General features: G+C 38.9%; 1 protein-coding gene across 4 annotated transcripts in view; it reads left to right on the top strand.

The window, feature by feature from the left end:
• Window positions 1–2,515: 2,515 nt before the first annotated feature.
• Window positions 2,516–18,142, top strand: part of PTPN4 (protein tyrosine phosphatase non-receptor type 4) — a 207,872-nt gene continuing 192,245 nt past the window's right edge. For 2 of the 4 annotated variants that reach the window (XM_032840891.1, XM_032840893.1), the window contains exon 1: window positions 2,516–2,736. The gene's annotated coding sequence lies outside the window, so the exon portion shown is untranslated. The remainder of the gene's footprint in view (window positions 2,737–18,142) is intronic. The other 2 variants (XM_032840890.1, XM_032840892.1) reach the window with 2 other exon arrangements.

The raw sequence follows: 18,142 nt of genomic DNA on the forward strand, positions 1-18,142 counted from the left end.
GTGTGCCATGAGGACGCTTGATCTTCACTTAGTGAGAATGCTGTCATTGCCACAAAAAGTATTCGATTTTTTTCTCATTTGCCCAAGAAAATTAAAGTTACAGTTCTTGGTGCCAAATGCAAAATCAAGTGGCAGTGTTTCATTACAAGGTGGTCATCAAAATTATCTAGAATAGGCATATATTAGTTTTGAAAGATATTAATTTAAAGAAGAACAAAAATTTACACATTTTTTATAGTGAATTTGCAGTATATATGATTCCATTTATATGAAGAATCCAGAGAAGGCAAATCTATAAGGATAGAAAGTAAATTAGTGGTTGTCGGGCTGGGGGAGGAGGGAGTGGAGAGTGACTGCTAATGGGTAAGAGTTTCTTCTGGTAGTGATGTTCTGGAAGCTGCACAGCTTCGCAAATATACTAAAAAGCATTGAACTGTATGCTTTAAAAGGATGAATTTTATGGTATGTGAATTAGATATCAATTTTTTGGGGTGGTTGGGAGTGTTTATTTCCCCTCCCCCAGATGAATGATGGCTGTGAGATATTTTTATATCAATTTTTAAAAAGTGACTTCATAGTTTTCCTAAAGAACTGTAGATGGATATGAGGCTTACATGTATTTAAAGGGCTCATCCTGTGGAGTTTCCCAAAACAAAGCGTGTCCCCTCCAGCCTCTCTAATGTTGAGACTCCAGCTGTATTTGTATTACAAGTCAGATACGAAGATGATTGCCCTCAACCTTTACCAGGTAGTAGTGATGATAAGACCCACACAGGGCTAAGTATCATGTATTTTAAAAAAAAAAAAAAAGAAAGAAAGAAAGAAAGAAAGAAAGAAAGAAAGGGAGGTATATAAACCAAGAACTATAAATGTTAAAGGAGGAAGAGTTCTTACTTCTCATTGAAGTCCCACATGATCTTTGGTTGGAGGATCCTGGATGTTAATAGGTGGAGATCCTGGATGTTGATAGGTGGAGATGGAGTGAAGAGCATTTTAGCAGGGGAAATAGTATGAACAAAGATATGGGAAATGGAAAGCTAGAGCCAGAAAGCATATTTTTGGAAGGATGAATGAGCACTCGCTGGAACTAAGCTCTGGGAAGGAAAGTAAGTTGAAGAGGTAAAGCAAGAAGAATATGGACTGACAAGCTGTCTTTTTAAGATGGAAAAATTGAGAGGGCATGCGAAGGAGAAGATAGTAGAAATCTCTGTCTTTCACAGATTTGTATAAATTTGCAAGATTTCATCTTGTAAAAACCAGCCCCGATTAATTAAATATGCATTTTGTTGACTTGGAGCAAAAGTGATACTTGAAAGAACGCTTATATGAATTCGGCGCTGGTGGGGTACTAATGCTAAGAGCAAGGCAGAGCAAGGAAGAGCAAGAAAGGACCAAGCTACAGGAGTGGGCACTGACAAAAATGATTGCAAAAAGAGGTGTGCTGGTCCCCAAATCCCTCCTCCTATCATTTCAGCTGGCATCACCCAGCCCGTTGGCATCAGTATTATCACAATGAATTTATAGCATCAGTAAAATACGAATGCACCTGACGTGGCAATACCAAATTCATATGTGTTATTAGAATGAATTAATTCAATTTTTAAAAGCACACCATTCTTGGCACACAGAAAGCACCCAGACCATTTGTTTTATAAAAGAACATTGTTTGTTCTTTGTTTTAGTGTCTATATTTAGGAGAGGAAATGATTCAAAACTGCATCCTAAAACCTGTATCCTCTATTGGCACTGAAGTTGGAACGACCTGGGGCCAAGAGGTCTGGTTTTCCCCTTTAAAACTTAGGTTTCTGCCCCTCCGTCGAGTCCCTTAGGTCAGTAGGTCCAGCAGGGGTAGCAGTTCAAGTAACCAATCGCTGCTGGGCCATGGGGCGGGGCCACAGCGCTCCGCCCCTCCTCCAGCCCTTCCTTCCAAACCTACCCAGGTCCGGCCTCCATCGCACCTGCGTGTCCCCCCGCGCCCGCTCTGGTGCAACCTCTTCTGCAGGCGCTAGCTGGGAGGATTTCGGCCTTGCCTCTCGCGAGATCGCCTCCAGTTGCGGCCGCCGCCGCTCCTGGCCGCTGAGTGGCGGCGTCTGCGCAGCCGCCATGTTCGGTTGCTATGCTGTGGCCTGGGAGACGGGGTGTGCTTGAGGGAGGAGGAGGAGACGGAGGAGGAGGAGGAGGAGGAGGAAGAGGAGGAGGACAAGGGGTGGATAGACTGAGCTCCTCTTGCACTCTCACACACAAACGCTGCCCAGGATTACCCGCCTGCTCACGCAGCGCTGCGCGCTTTTCCGCTCCTCGCGGCCCCCCCACATTGTTCTCTCAGGACTCCTGGGTCCCCAGGGGCTGAATTCGGGGCCTGAGCCGGGGATAGGAGAGACTTGGCTTTGGCCGGAGGGTCAGAGGTTTGGGGCCAGCCCCCAGCCCGGCGCCCCGGGGCTCCCCTCCCCCACGGCACTTTCGGGGGTGTGGATTATCTCATCCCCGCAGGGAGGTGGGAGAGCACCCCGGCCGCCCGCCTCCCTCCAGCCTCCCCGGCGGCGCCGGCCCGCGGCAGCCCCGCAGTATGAGGTGGTGCTGGCCGCTCGGGGCCGTGGCGCGGCCGCTGCGGCGGCGGCTGCTAGGGGAGCGCTGAGGGAGACCCCGGGAGCGGCGCGGCGGACGCGCTTCCCTCCGGCGCGCACGGGCTTCGAGGCTTTTCTTCTCTAGCCGAGGGGACGCGGCTGTGCTACGAAGGTAAGAGGCTCCGGGGTCCCGGCCGGCCTCTCGGCCCTGCGCGGTACGCGGTGCGCGGAGCGCGTAGCTGTTACCTGGGTGTGGGAGGCGAGCCAGGTAGGGCTAGCCGGAGGCAACAAGGTTGATTTAAGAGGAGAAAAATGATGCTTGTTCCCCCCGCCCCCCTTTCTTTCCGGGACCTCAGCTCTCGCAGCACCTGGGGGTTATACTTGGAATATGGGTGAGCGAAGGGAGAGGGGATGGAATCGGTGCGGAGATGGAATGTTCCACAGGACTTAAAGTCTAGGTACGATTTTAGAATCTTCTGAGTTTTCCATTGTTGGTAGGATTCCTTTTTTTTTTTTTAATTGGGTTGTATGAGTGCTTCTTACATATGCTGCCTGGGCAGATTGTCCGTACTATTGAAGTTTTAAGGCTCTTGTGATTCTACCAGTATATACTTGTATTTAGGAATCTGTAGTTGGGCCAAAAAAAGTTGAGATGTAGCTAAGTAGATGTACCGATGCATTTCCCAGGGTTTCCTTAAAATGGAACAGTTTACAGTTGCACAGATACATGTATTGGTGTGTCTGCGAAATTTGGAAGGGGAGGCTTTTATGTCTAGGGTTGCCTCCTCTAGTGACACCACTATGGACAAGAACGATTTTGTAGGATTTTTCAAGCGCTTGTTCCAGGGGAACCTGTATATCTTCAATATTCCAACTGCTTTTAAATCAGAGTTGGAGTAATATTAGGTTTATGTGACCAAATCTTGGGTCTGGTTGAAAACTACAGCTTAACACATGTTTATGGAGGGGGAGAAAAAAGCCACCCAAAAGCCAATATATCCGACTTGTAAAAGATGATTTGAGTAAAAAGACTATGGAACAGTAAAAGCCCGGACATTTTTTTATCCTGATTTTGGAGCTTTAACTTGCCAGAGAGAACGATTTTTCGTTTTTTTTAGGGAGTAGGAACTGACCTTAAATAAATGATTGTTTAGAGTCCAGAGTGTGCTTATTGAAATAGAGCTAGATATATCAATTAGATCTTGAATTTGATGAATATAAATTCAGCGAATTTTTTCGAAAGAGATTTTTCATAAGCCTAAGTTTGTATAGAACTTTACTGACTCACAATAAGAGTGCAATCTTTTGTGGACCCCACCATTTTTTGTCAGAATAAGTTTATGCTCCAGTTACCACAGAATTTATTTTTGTCTCTTTCTGTTTTTTTGTTTTGTTTTACTTTAATGGCACACATATCTTTGTTAACTGTTTTTCACTGAAACATGCGCATGGTCCAATATTGTGTTCCTGAGTGGTTTGGTTTAATAAAAAAAAAAAAAGCATGGTCTTTCAGGCCATGGAATATTTATGATTTAGCTAATCTGTTTTAAATATTTGGCAAGAGATTTAAAAAAATCCATCACTATTTTGTAGTTTTTTTTTTTTATTAATAGTAGGTTAAAGTTTATTAAGCTAGAAAATCACATGTTAACTGAAAAGTAGTAATGAAGAGGATATGACTTCCTTATTGCCTGTTTCCTATTCTGCTTAGCTTTGGGGCTGTGGGTTTCAAATTGTTTCAAACTCGTGTTTTTTTCTTATGTTCTGAGTATCTTTTAGGTTTTTAAACATAAAATATGTTTTTAAAATGTCCCTACTAACTTGGTTACTTTAAATTTGTGACACCCAATTTCTAATTTAGGCTAGGCATAAAACCAGCATTGATTGAAGACACTTGCTAAAAATACTTTCTGGGTCAGATGTACTTAGAGTGCAGCCTCAGGAAAATTCATTTGACCTATTCTAATGCAACCAATGTATACTTCATTATTACTGAAGGACTTTAAAAAATAATAGACTCTCACAAATTAGATTTCATCAGTTCAGGCATAGAAGCCGACTTTTTTTAATGTATAAAGTACTTTATGTAGGATAGTGATGAAGACTTTTTTTTTTTAAACTTTTTTCATTTAAAAAAAAAATTATGTGACCCACTCCGTAGAATATTGTTACTCTGTGATTGGTATATTCAGAATATTTTAGTTTTATCTAATAAAATTAGAGTTGTAAAGTAACAGTATAATATGCAGTGTTTCTCTTTAGCATTTATGTGAGTTGTTCTGAACTCTTTGAGGGGGATTGTTGGTCATGTTTTGAGTGAATTATCTTTAAGGACCAAGGTAAGAGAATGCCAGACAAATTTCAAAGAGACATTGAGGGGTCCTCCTCCTCTGCCCTTTGGGAGTTAATATGGTCAGTTTTAAGCAACAAGAAAGCTTTAAAAAAATATGTAGAAGTCTTGTTTGGTGGATGTCTAAACATGAACCTTTAAAAGTTCTTTAATTCTTTATTAGTTTTAGGTGTGTAAAATTGGTGATCTCATGAGAAATGGCAAGTCTCTAACTTGATGTGGCTAACTAGTTGCTCCTACATAAAATTTAGTGTTGGCAGAAAATCACTGGCTACAAACTGAGTTGAATTTTGTTGTTTTTCTGTGTAATAACATGCATGGTGTGAAGTTTTTTATGTGCTGTAGTCTAGATTTGTTAAATTTGTCCATTTACTAGATTAAGCTGTGAAACCTGGAAGGTTGGTTTAACATTCTGGAAATCTTTTTTATTACTGTTTACTGGGGAAGTATTGTAAGAGGAAAGTGTTATTTCTTCATCTAATATTCAATTAGTAGTACAGGTGGCGAGAAGGAATGTAATGTTTAAGTACTGTAGAATCTTCTTTACTGGTGTGGAAGTGCAGTATGTAGGGACAGTATAATTTCTTTTCCTTTGCATGATCAGTCAGTATAGTCATATTTAAAATAGGATGGGAAATAAGCAAGAAATTTATTACATTCTCTTCTACTTCATTCAAGGCATTTTCCTTTACTTTTGTTCTTCATTTCATTATTCCTGAGTAGCAACCCTGGAAGAAACGTGCCAAGTATTTGAAAAAATTGATAGGAACAGATTGAAAATTAGATGCTGTGAATTATCTTGCAGGGGAGATATTAATTGGGGTGTTCTTGTGTTTGTATCTTTTAATAAAGATGTTATTTGGGGATTAGAAAGAAAAAAGTATCCAAAGGGGAAGTGTTAGTTGTCTGTTTCGTGCCTGACAGAGTAAAGGGGCTTTTCATGTTATCACACATAATCATCAAGTACACTTTGTGAGAGAAGTATTAATCCCTTGCTTCCTCCCCCCACCCCAATGGGGTCAAAGGGAAATTAAATAACTAGTCTAGGATCACACTACTAATAAGTAGAATTAAAATGAGGTCTGTCTGACTCAAGCTTATTTTGTAGATTATACTATCCAATTAAACTTTCTACAGTGATGGAAATACTCTTTCTGCACTGTCAGGTATGGTAGCCATTAATCATGTGTGGCACAGATCACTTGAATGTGACTATCATGCCTGAGGAACTGTAAATTGTATTTAATTTAACCAGTTTAAATTTAAATAACCAGATGTTGCTAGAAGCTATTAATATTGGTTAGCACAGCTTTAGATCTTGCTGCCTAGAAAATCTGAGTTTTAGTAGTGAATCTTCCACTAGTTTATATATGACATTTAGACACCTTATTTAGTTTTTTTTTTTTTTAAGATTTTATTTATTTATTTGACAGAGATCACAGGTAGGTGGAGAGGCAGGCAGAGAGAGAGGAAGGGAAGCAGGCTCCCCACTGAGCAGAGAGCCTGATGTGGGGCTCGATCCTAGAACCCCGTGATCATGATCTGAGCTGAAGGCAGAGGCTTTAACCCACTGAGCCACCCAGGTGCCCCTATTTAGTTCTTGAGCCTCAATTTAATCCGTTGTGAAAATGAAGAGGTTGTCACTATAAGATTATATCCACTGTCCCTTCTTGCTCTAGAGTTCTGGGATTCTTATTAAAATGTACAGTAGTATTAAATATATGTGAAAGGACCCCTCTTCCCAAATACTCACCCGTTATGTAAACATTTTTGTTTGTTTAGTCAGTTTCCTTTGTAGAAGAGTATGTATAAAGCACAGGTAAAGAATGGTGGAATATTCCCCCCGCCCCCGTTATAAAACATTGTTTAACGAAAGACTACTTTTCCTTGGAACAAAGTTTGAATGTTTAAAGACCATATTTCAGCATGCTGCCTTCCCATTTAAGAATATATCTGTTACAATTCCTTGTTACTTATCAAATTAATTTCAAATTTATCGGCTTGGCCTTGAAGGCTTTCCAACTTCATCTCACTAACCTTGTTTCTCATTCTTGCTTAAAAAGAAAATATTCTTGTTTTTTCCTCACCCTTGTTTCCTCAGTTTAAACATTCTTGTCTTCAATCCATGTGTCTCCTTAAGTCTTCCTCAAAATTCACCTTTTTTTCCTGGAAAATGCTGCTTAATCCAGTTTATAATCATCAGTTTTGAATCCCAGTAGTAAGCACCCTGGTGTTAATATCTGATTGTTTATATGTTTGTTGAGTACATCCTTCTCAAGTTTTTACCTGTTACCTATTCTATGTCCTTAATAAAATACTAAAAAATTTAAAATGGGAGTTGTTTTTTATTGTCACAGGAGTTCAGATCATTGCTCAGCAATTCTCCTTTAAAGAGTGGCTAATTTAAAGGAATCATAATGTTACAATATTCACCCTTAATCACCAGTCTGATATTTTTGTTTCCAGGCAATTGTCCATATTTTTACAAATACAGTTGTACGGTGGAGATATACTTTTGAGTTTAATATACTGGAGACATTGTATAGTAGAAGCATTGTAGTGTAGGAAAAAGATGATAGATTTTGGAGTCATGTTGATGTAGGTTGGAATCTGGTCTCAAAAACTTTGGGCAAATTATTATAGTCTTAAAGCCTTCTTTCTTGTCTATGAAATTGGGATAATAATACTTGACCTTGAATTTTCATGAGTATTAGGATAATATGTGAAAAGTATCTGGTACTTTTTAAATAGAAGAGATGATCAGTAAATGGTAGCTGACATTTTTCTCATTTTTCCATTTCCATCACAATGAATATAAACAACTGCTTAGCAATTCAGATAATTTATCAATCAGATGATTGCTTAAATTTCCATTCTTAAAATCTGCAGTGAATCTCTCTGTGCTTAAAGTTTGTTTCCTCAGTTTAAAATCCTAAACTATTTGGATAATGGTCCAGTGGTATGAATATTTCTATGCTAGATTTTATTTTATTTATTTATTTAAGATTTTATTTATTCATTTGACAGAGAGGAAGTGTACAAGTAGGGAGAGCAGCAGGCAGAGTGGGAGGGAGAAACCAGCTCTCTGCTGAGCCAGGAGCTGGATGTGGGACTTGATCCTAGGACCCCTGGGATCACGACCTGAGCCGAAGGCAGCCGCTTAATAAACAGAGCCACCCAGGTGTCCCTAGATTTTCTTTTAAAGAGAAATTTTAAAGAACAATGAGCATTTTTGTTTTGGGGGGAAATGCTAATTGATTATAAAATTTCACCTGGTTTTAATTTAATTTTACCTAAATGGTTTTAATTAATGTATTTTGGAAAATTTGGTTTATTGGGAAATGATGTAGTAAACACTCATTTACCAACCTAATTCTGGGGTGGTAACATATGTCAACAAATAATTACGATTCAGAGTGACAGGTGTAATAAGATCTGGAGGAAATGAGAAGTGGCATTTGAGTAGTGTCTTGGAGGATGGATTGGAATTGATCTGGGTAGAGAGAACAGCATGTACAAAACGTCAGAAGTATGAAAGGATGCCTAGTGTGTTTGGAGAAATGCAAGTTGTCTTGTATATGTCGGCTCTGTCTGTGGGATGGGTCTTGATGTCTGTGTTCCTGCATGTGGATGTTGATTACTTAGGAGATGAAACCTTCTGAGTTCCTTGTTTGGGCTATGTGTGGAATTACAGTAAGAACTTTAGAACTGACCAACTGGTGTGTCAGGAGTGCCGTACCTATGCTCCAGAGAGCAAGGTACCCATCAACCTATTAGACCTGGGCATATTGGAACCCCCAGATGGTTTCCTTTGACCTTAATTAAACAGTCTTGGCTTATCCCACTGTGCTAAAAAATATTTTCTTTGGTGCCAAGGTGAGAAAAGGAATGAGAAAAGCACTGTTTTACAGGCTCTAAGTATTGGAAAGTTTATAGTACCCACTCAGCCTTGGCATTCCCACGTGTGATAAAAAAAAAAATTATAACCAATACCAGACCCTAAAATAAACACAAAGAAGGTCAGATTAAAGTCCCTCTTTTAACCTGCCTTTCTTCTCTTCCCTTTCCTCCCAGTAATTACTTTATTGTTTTGTGCGTATATGTGAAATACATTTTTGGTGCTTCTGCATTGCTCTTCCCCTACACAAGTGTTTAGTCTGCCTCTTGGGAAATCAGAATTTACATTTGGAAGCAATTGTAGGTATTTAAATAATGGAATAAGATTAGATACGAGTTTTGAAAGGTAACTCTTCTAGATAATGATTTCATTGGAAGGAGATAAGGACGTGCAAAGATGAAGTTAGAAATGGCATAGTGAGACTGGTTAGGATGCTCTTGCAGTGGTCCAGGTGAGAGATTATGGTTGGAAATGGGGAAATGAAAATAAGGATGTGTGGGGCTAGAAGTGAAAACTAATTAGGCAGTTTCATTAGAATGGATATAAGAGAAAGAGGAAGAGAGGAAAAGATTTCTTCTTTGGGCAGCTGGAAAGGGAAAGCCAAATAATTTTTATTGAGTACATGTAGTGAGCCAGGTATTTTGCTAGGCACCAAGGGTGTCATGAGTTCTTACTGAATTTTAAAAAATTAATTTATTTTGAAATAATTTCAAGCCTACAGAAAAGTTGCAAATCCAGCACAAAGAGCTCTGGAATTTCCTTCAACCAATTTTTTTCCCTTGAATTATTTTAATTAAAAATCTTTTCCTTGGGGTCTCCTGGGTGGCTTTGTGGGTTAAAGCCTCTGCCTTCAGCTCAGGTCATGATTGGGATTGAGCCCTGCATCAGGCTCTCTGCTCAACAGGGAGCCTGCTTCCCCAGGGGGCAGGGGGGCCCTACTTGTTGATCTCTGTCAAATAAATAAAATCTTAGAAAAAAATCTTTTCCTTAAATAATTTTTCTAAAATATATATGTATATTGCATATATATTGTGTGTATACACAAGATAAGTGTGCAACATTCTTGTGTGTGACTCACTGTAGTGGGCTCAGTGAGGACTTTTTGTCCAGATGCCTTAGAAAGAACTTTAACATCATCTTTGACCCTTTCTTTCTTTCTGCTATATCTTATTAGATTCTCAAATTTTAGTGAAACTACCTAGTTATCTCATTTCTGGTCTCTCATTTTTATCCCTACTTCCAGTCATTTCAGAGAAATGTACCATTTTTTATCTCATTAGGCTGTTTGTGAACCATTTGAGAGCAAGTAGCACACATGATGCCCTTCACTCCTGAATAATCTAGTGTGTCTTTACCAAAACACGGATGGTCTTTTACATAATCACCAAATCAGAGAATCAACACTGATGCAACACTACCTTCAAATCCCCAGATGCCATTCAAAATTTTCCTTTTATCCCAACAGTTTCTCTCTTTTCTTTTTGGCCTAAGATCCAGTTCAGGATCACACATCACATTTAATTATAATGCCTCTTCAGTCTCCTCAGTTTGAAACAGTTCTTCAGTATTTCTGTCTTTTATGACCTTGACTTTTTTTATTCTGTAAGATATCCCTTAACTTTGGTTCATCCAATGGTTTGCTCGTGTGCAGACTAACTGCATTGTTGGCAGGTATACCATAGAAATGATGTGCTGGGGGCTCCTGGGTGGCTCAGTGGGTTAAGCCTCTGCCTTCGGCCCTGGGTCATGATCTCGGGGTCCTGGAATTGAGCCCTGCGTCAGGCTCTCTGCTCCGCAGGGAGTCTGCTTTCCCCCACCACCACCCCCGCCACCTGCCTTTCTGCCTGCTTGTTATCTCTTTTTGTCAAATAAATTAATTAAAAAAAAAAAAAAAAGAAATGATGTGCTGTTCTTAGTGTATCACTAGGATGCATACAGTATTGTCCCATCACTGTGATGTTTACCCTGAACATGTTATGTTCCTCTCTACTAGGTTTCTACACTGTAAAGTCATCCTTTTTACTTTTGTAATTGGTAATTCTTTTGTGGGAAGAGCTCTAACGCTCCAAGAAAGCTTTTCTTCATCAAACCTCCATTCACCAGTCTTTGGGGCCACTGATGATGACTTCTGCCTGAATCAGCCATTACTATGAAGGTTGCCATCTGTATTTACTGGTTGATTTTCTACTGAAAACACATGTCTTCCTTCTTCCCCATGCATTTTTTTACCCATTCATTTAATTATAGCAGTATGTACTCATGGATTTCTATTCCTTTTCAGTGTGTTTTATTGTTATTTTTGACTTTTTCTTTTTTTTAATGTTTAAATTGTCCTAGATTTGGCTAGTGGGACCCCCTTCAGGAGGGCTCCTGAATCTTTTTGATATGTCCGCATCCTTTGAATCATTTCTTACTTTCTGGCATGAGATGTTCCAAACGCATTTTGTACTTTTTCTGTTCCAGCTCTGGAATCATGCATCTTCCCAAGGAATTCTGATTTCTTCTAGTAGAGGTGGTATCTGGAAACTGAGATTTTTATGCTTAATGTGCTCATTAATGTGTTGGAGTATAATCACTTCTAGAGTGGACACAGCTAGGAAATATATGCACACACAAACACCTGAATTTGTTTCTATATTTAATTATATATATTTACATTTTATATTTTTAGTTATATTTTACATTGATATATCAGTTCCAATCCAACACCCCAGGGTTCTTTCTAGTCTTCCCCTTTCTGTATTTGTAAATCCTTTTACACAGTAAGAAACTGGCTACCATTATCCTTAGTATATTTACTTATATGCTCAGTCACCTTGTATCTGCCAGTTTCCCAACCTTAGGCTAGTTGTCCCTTGCTTGCCACCTCTGAGGCCCGTGGCATGGGGTCTTCTGGGCATGCGAGGAAGGGAAAGGAACTTCTCTCATTTAATCTTTTTTTTTTTTTTTTTAATCTGAACAAAAACTTGTTAGGTGTTCTCAGTTTTAAAGGAGGACAAAGTGGAAATTCAGAAAAGTGTGTGACTTTAAGCATGTTACCATGTAAATAGCAGAGCAAATATTTTGAATTCAGATTTGTGTGACGCTAAAGCATTTAAAGCCTCGAATTTAAAGTGTCAGGATTTAGGGTTGTATTAGTGGTAGTTGAAGAAGTGGGTATGACTGTTACTACTTAACCAAGTGTGTATAAAGTAAGCAATTGGGTCACTGACAGAGCCCTGAAGCATTATCATTTAAGGGTTAGGGGCTTTTAGAAGTAAAGAAACTTAAGTGGTGGTGAGAGAGGAGAGTCTGTTTGTGTGGTAGAGGGCGATGAAGGAAGGAGTTTTAGGCAGGTATCAAATGCTGAGAGATAGGAACAAAAGTTGAATTTGGCTATTGGAAAGTTATTGATGACCTTAGCCGACTGGTTTTCAGAGATGTTTAGGCAGGCTACCTATATCAGAATTAAATGAGATACTGATTTAAAATACCGTTTCTGGGGCACCTGGGTGACTCAGTCGGTTGAGCATCTGACTCTGGATTTTGGCTCAGGTCATGATCCTGGAGCCCTGAGATCAAGCCCTGCACTGGGCCCTGAGCTCAGTGGGGAGTTCTGCTTGAGAATCTTTCTCTCCCTCTGACCGCCCCCCCGCCCCACTCTCTCTCATAAATACATAAATCTTTAAAAAAAAAATCAATTCCCCATGTTTCTTTTCAGACCTTATAGATTGTTATGGTTTTTTGTTTTTTGTTTTTTAAGATTTTATTTGAGGGGAGCAGCAGAGGGAGAGGGAGCCCGATGTGGGGCTGGATCTCGGGACCCAGGATCATGACCTGAGCCGAAAGCAGACACTTAACTGACTGAGCCATTCAGTTACCCCTCGACCTTACAGATTATTAAAAGGCCAAGTGAGGAATGGGAAAGTGGCTGCATAGGAAATCGCTTAAGTCCTGCTCTGATTATTCTGAGATATACTAAAGTTTGAGATTCATTGTCTTAGCAGAAGAGTTATAATAGAGGAGTTAGTGAAAAACTAAATTGAGGGAGTTAGACATAGAATGAGTGTAGACTAGACAACTCCTAGAAATTTGGTCATAAAGGGAAGAAGGAATATCTCTTGGGTCATGGTGGAATAGGGGACAGAATCAAGAAAAATATCCCCCCCCCCTTTTTTTAAAGGTTCACATCCACCTTAACATTTGGGGGATTAAGAGAAAGAAACTGTATAATGGTTATTTGAACTACTGTGCATCAGGCACTGTACTTGGCAGTGAGGTTATAGAATGAATAAGACATGATCTTTATCTTCAAGGAGATTATACTTCTTTCTTCTGGGGAATTTAAAATCTGCTATACTGCTAGGAATGTATACAGGTAAGTCATCATTAACTATGGCAGTATATAGTAAAATATGTACAGATAAGTTCTAATTAATAAGTGTAGCAGAATATATTACAAAACCCAGGCTTCTCAAGTATTTAAAAATTTGTTTAAAAAATTTTTAATGGGTAATACAGTTTTTTTGTTCAAATTTCAAAATAATATAAAAAGGTATGTATTGAGAGTCTTTTTTTTTTTCATTTTTAAAAAATTAACATATAATGTATTATTAGCCCCGGGGTACAGGTCTGTGAATCACCAGGTTTGCAAACTTCACAGCACTCACCATAGCACATACCTTCCCCAATGTCTGTATTGAGAGTCTTATTACTACTCTATCCCTGCCTTCTCTGCTCTCTATAGGTAACCACTTTTATTATTTGTGTATTTTACCAGTATTTTTGCAAATAGAAACAAAATATATAAAACTATTTCCCCTAGTTTTTATGTAGAAGGCAGCCTATTAATGTTTTATATTATAGCCTTTTCATTTAAACTGTATGTTGGCGGTCCTTTGACTTCAAAATACAGGGAGTTCTCCCCTTTTTTCTTCTTTTATATAGTGATGTATTCTCTTGTGTGGATATGCTATTAGGCTAACTGATTCTAATTATTTACTTTTTTTTTTTTTTTTAAGATTTATTTATTTATTTGTCAGAGAGCACAAGCAGGGGGAATGGCAAGCAGAGGGAAAAGCAGGCTCCCCACTAAGCATGGAGGCTGATATGGAACTTCATCCAAGGACCCCGGATCACAACCCGAGCCAAAGACAGACACTTAACCAATTGAGCCACTGGGCATCCCTGATTCTGATTATTTAAAATTTTACTCTACTTCAGTTTTTTAGGCCCCTTTACTTGTGCAACTCATTTTCTTTCACCTTTTCTATATGAATTAGTGCTCCCATGAGACATCTTGCTTCAGTGATGTTATTTTTTGTACCTAAAGTCCTCTAATGCCTAGTCAGAGAAGCCTTTCAGACTTTGTGACCAAGCAGAAGACTTCCTTATTGTAGTAGCTTAGATGGAAGGGAAATAAAAAGGATGAAACTAGTATTTGTTGAACTCTACTGGGTGTTTTAAAATATAATACCTCATTTAATTCCCTCACCAACCCTCTAAATAGGTAGTGCTGTCCCCTATCTATAGATGAAGTTGAGGCTCAAAAAGCTGAGTTGTTTAGTCTTTCACAGCCAGAAAATGGCAAATTTAGGTTTTGAAAGTAGGTTAATTTGAGTCCAGAATCTCTATCTTTTCTGCTGCTGTCCTATTTTCTGTCTCCTATTTTTGAATTCTTGAATTCTAGTCTTAGAGCTGGAGCTCTTTGCTATCTGCTTTGTGCCTTTCATCAAGAACCTTGAAATTTGGCATGTTGCCCTATTATGTTTTTCCTGATTGCTGGGATAGCACCTCCTTATCAGACCTCTACCACACAGGCCCTGCTTGCCCAGATCGCTGCCTATTGCTTGCTACTATAGCTGTGGATACTATTTTTTAGCTGTCTAGATTGCCTTTTGTTATTGCTGAGTTTCCCTTTCTCTAATTTTTCCTGCTGTATCCCTTTTACCACTTGAGCTTCAGTTTGGCAATAAGAAGCTTGGGCAAAACTCCTGAAATTTTGGGGGATGATTTTTTAAACAGCTCATCGTATCTGTTTGAACTTTTAAAATAAGTCTCCTTAAAGTGCATTCTACCATTGGTTTTGCCCTTTTTAATCCTCCTCTGCACTGTAGCCAGAGTGATCTGACATTCACATCCAATCACATTACATACACCCTGCTCAGGATTTTTTATTGCTTCTCCATCTGCCTCTAAGATAAAATCTAAACGCATGTTCAGCCCCTGGCTTCCATTCCAAGCCTCACTCCCATACTGCATGGTACTCACAGTGCCTTGCATATAATAAGTGCTAATTTAATACAGAGTATTCTTTGAGTAGAATGAATGAGTTTTCCAAAGAGATGAAAATTATTTAGGAAATATTTTTAAAGTAATGTTGATGTTCTTTTTCTTTTTTAGTTATTTTTTAGTGCATGGAAGTAAAATATTTTTACAAGCGCCAAGGATTTCCAAATTGTTTCATTTACATTGGAATTTTAAAAATCTCTGTACTTGGTTTATTTATATTTCCAACTTACCTTTTCCAACCTGATACATACTGTGATCAGTTACTGTGCTTACTACAGAAACAACTATTTCTAAGGTTTTGTGATTTGGAAAAGTTTTTAGGTGATTGTGATATTGTAACGCACCTTGCATGTAACTATTTTTATAGGTTTTTATCTGTGTTCACACAATTATTTACAAAACAATATTTAGGTCAACATTTATATGCAATTCTGAGATCCCTAAGGCCCTGAAAAATAAAACTTTTTGTAACTAATTTGATAGCCAAACTTGACCTAAACTGGTGTGAGGCTACTGAGACTTTATATTCCATTTATATCAGACATTCCTAAGGTACTCTAAGGACATTTTAAACCTAACCATGAATCTTAATACGAGGCGTTCATACAGTACCACCTCTCTATAATCCAAGTATTCTGAAATTCAGAACTGTTTTCAAACCAGTGATTTCAGATACAGAGTTATAGACCTGAACCAGTTTGTACTACTACCAATGTCCTTTTCTAGCAATGGGTGATAAGTGGTACTTTTTTTTTTGCAAAGATTTTATTTATTTATTTGACAGACAGAGATCACAAGTAGGCAGAGAGGCAGGCAGAGAGAGACGGAGGGAAGCAGGCTCCTCGCTGAGCAGAGAGCTTGATGCGGGGCTCTATCCTAGGACCCTGAGATCATGACCTGAGCCGAAGGCAGAGGCTTTAACCCACTGAGCCACCCAGACACCCTGTGGTACATTGTTTTATTTGAATTTCTTTTTAGTGATAATGTAGTTGAATGTTTTTTCATGTGTATTTACTAATTTCATTTCTTGTTGCATACATTCTTCAAGTTTTTTGTTCATTAATCTGGTAGGGCCTTAATTTTTTTTCTTACCAGTTTAGACACTAACTGGTTCTTTTAGCACAGTAGCCACTTATGACATATTCTAAGTTTTTTATATCTAATAATCAGTAGGAAAGGTTGTGAGTTGAAAACTCATCTCTTAATAGTATAAGGGAGATGACCATTCTCCTATGCCCAAAGTACATTGATGGTTTCTGGTTTTACTTCAAAGGCGAAGTCTTTACCATGGCTAATAAGGCCCTATGTGATCTGTGGGTGTTGCTGTCTATGACCTCATCTCTGACCACTCTTGTTCACTTTTCTCAAGGTGGCACTGACCTCTTTGGTATTCCTGGAATACCCCAGGTATGCTGACACTTCAGTCTTTTCTGCTTGTTCTTCCTTCTGCCTAGAATACCTTTCTCCCAAGTGTTCCAAGCAGAGTATCCTCATGGCTCACTCTTACTTCCTTTCAAGTCTTCCCAAAAATGAAATTCTCAGTCATGCTTTTCCTGAATATCCTATTTAAAATCGCATCCCTATTTCCACATTCCCTGCTTACCACCTTACTATATAATATTTTTCTTTATTTATTAGAATGGAAGCTCCATAAAGACAGGGGCTTCTGTCTTGTTTAAATTGTCCATATATTTGTGTTTCTTCTCCTTATCTGGTACATTTTGAGACATTTGGTAGATAATGTTGAACAAGTAGAGGGTTAGAGGAAAATAAGGAGAAACATTTATCTAATTGTCTGACAGATGAATTGAGGCTTTAAAAAAGTTTTTCACAGGGGCGCCTGGGTGGCTCAGTGGGTTAAAGCCTCTGCTTTCGGCTCAGGTCATGATCCCAGGGTCCTGGGATCGAGCCCCACATTGGGCTCTCTGCTCAGCGGGGAGCCTGCTTCCTCCTCTCTCCCTGCCTACTTGTGATCTCTGTCTGTCAAATAAATAAATCAAATCTTTAAAGAAAAAAAAAAGGTTTTTCACAGATTTTTGTAATGAAATAAAAATATAACAGTAATGATAGATTTTTTTTTTTGTCATGTTGGTTTACTAGTGAGAAGAGTAAAATTCTTTTTTATGGGATAACATTTCACTTCAGTAGAGTAATCTCTACACTCAACATGGGGCTCGAATTCATGACCCTGAGATCAAGAGTCACATTCTCTACTGACTGAGCTAGCCAGGTGCCTCTGTAAAAACCATTCTTTATACATGGCCCAAAGGCAAACAGTGAACAGATTTGGCCGTGAGCCATAGTTTGCTGATCCCTAGTCTATGCCACTATTGCCCAAATTAGTATAAACTCCTCCATGTTACAGTCCCAGATATCTTTCCAGGTTTAATTGCTGTTGTCCTCCTGATGAATTGTCTTCCATCCTGCCGCATTACTGGTGTTCCTTGGACATTTTCTGGTTTCTGAGGCTTTTAATAATCAGTACTCTGTTTTAATTCTGGAGTAACTAGAATATTTTGATAAAAGCATAAAAGTATTTCCAGGTTTTTTCCTAAAGTCAGTTTTGAATATTTAGAGAGGTAGGACCCAGTGATGATGATGATAATGACCAACATTATAAGGTGCTTTTAAGTGTCAGGCACTGTGCTAAGAACTTATTATGTATTATCTCATTTAATGTTCTTAGCAACTCATATGAGGAAACTGAGGCACAGAGTCGTTTAATAACTATCCAGGTTCATAAAGGTAATGAGGATTTGAACCTTGAAACAGTCTGATTACTGAGCCATATTCTTCTATTAGAAGTATTATTTCCATGTATGCTAATAGCTCATATTATTATAGTATTGGCACCTTTGCAGAATCCTCTCTTTTTTTTTTTTTTTAAAGATTTTATTTATTTATTTGACAGAGAAATCACAAGTAGGTGGAGCAGCAGGCAGAGAGAGAGAGGGGTAAGCAGGCTCCCCGCCGAGCAGAGAGCCTGATTCAGGATTCGATCCCAGGACCCTGGGATCATGACCTGAGCCGAAGGCAGAGGCTTAACCCACTGAGCCACCC

This window comes from Lontra canadensis, unplaced genomic scaffold (assembly GCF_010015895.1).
Source record: "Lontra canadensis isolate GAN:19392208 unplaced genomic scaffold, GSC_riverotter_1.0 scaffold117, whole genome shotgun sequence".
Taxonomy (NCBI): domain Eukaryota; kingdom Metazoa; phylum Chordata; class Mammalia; order Carnivora; family Mustelidae; genus Lontra; species Lontra canadensis.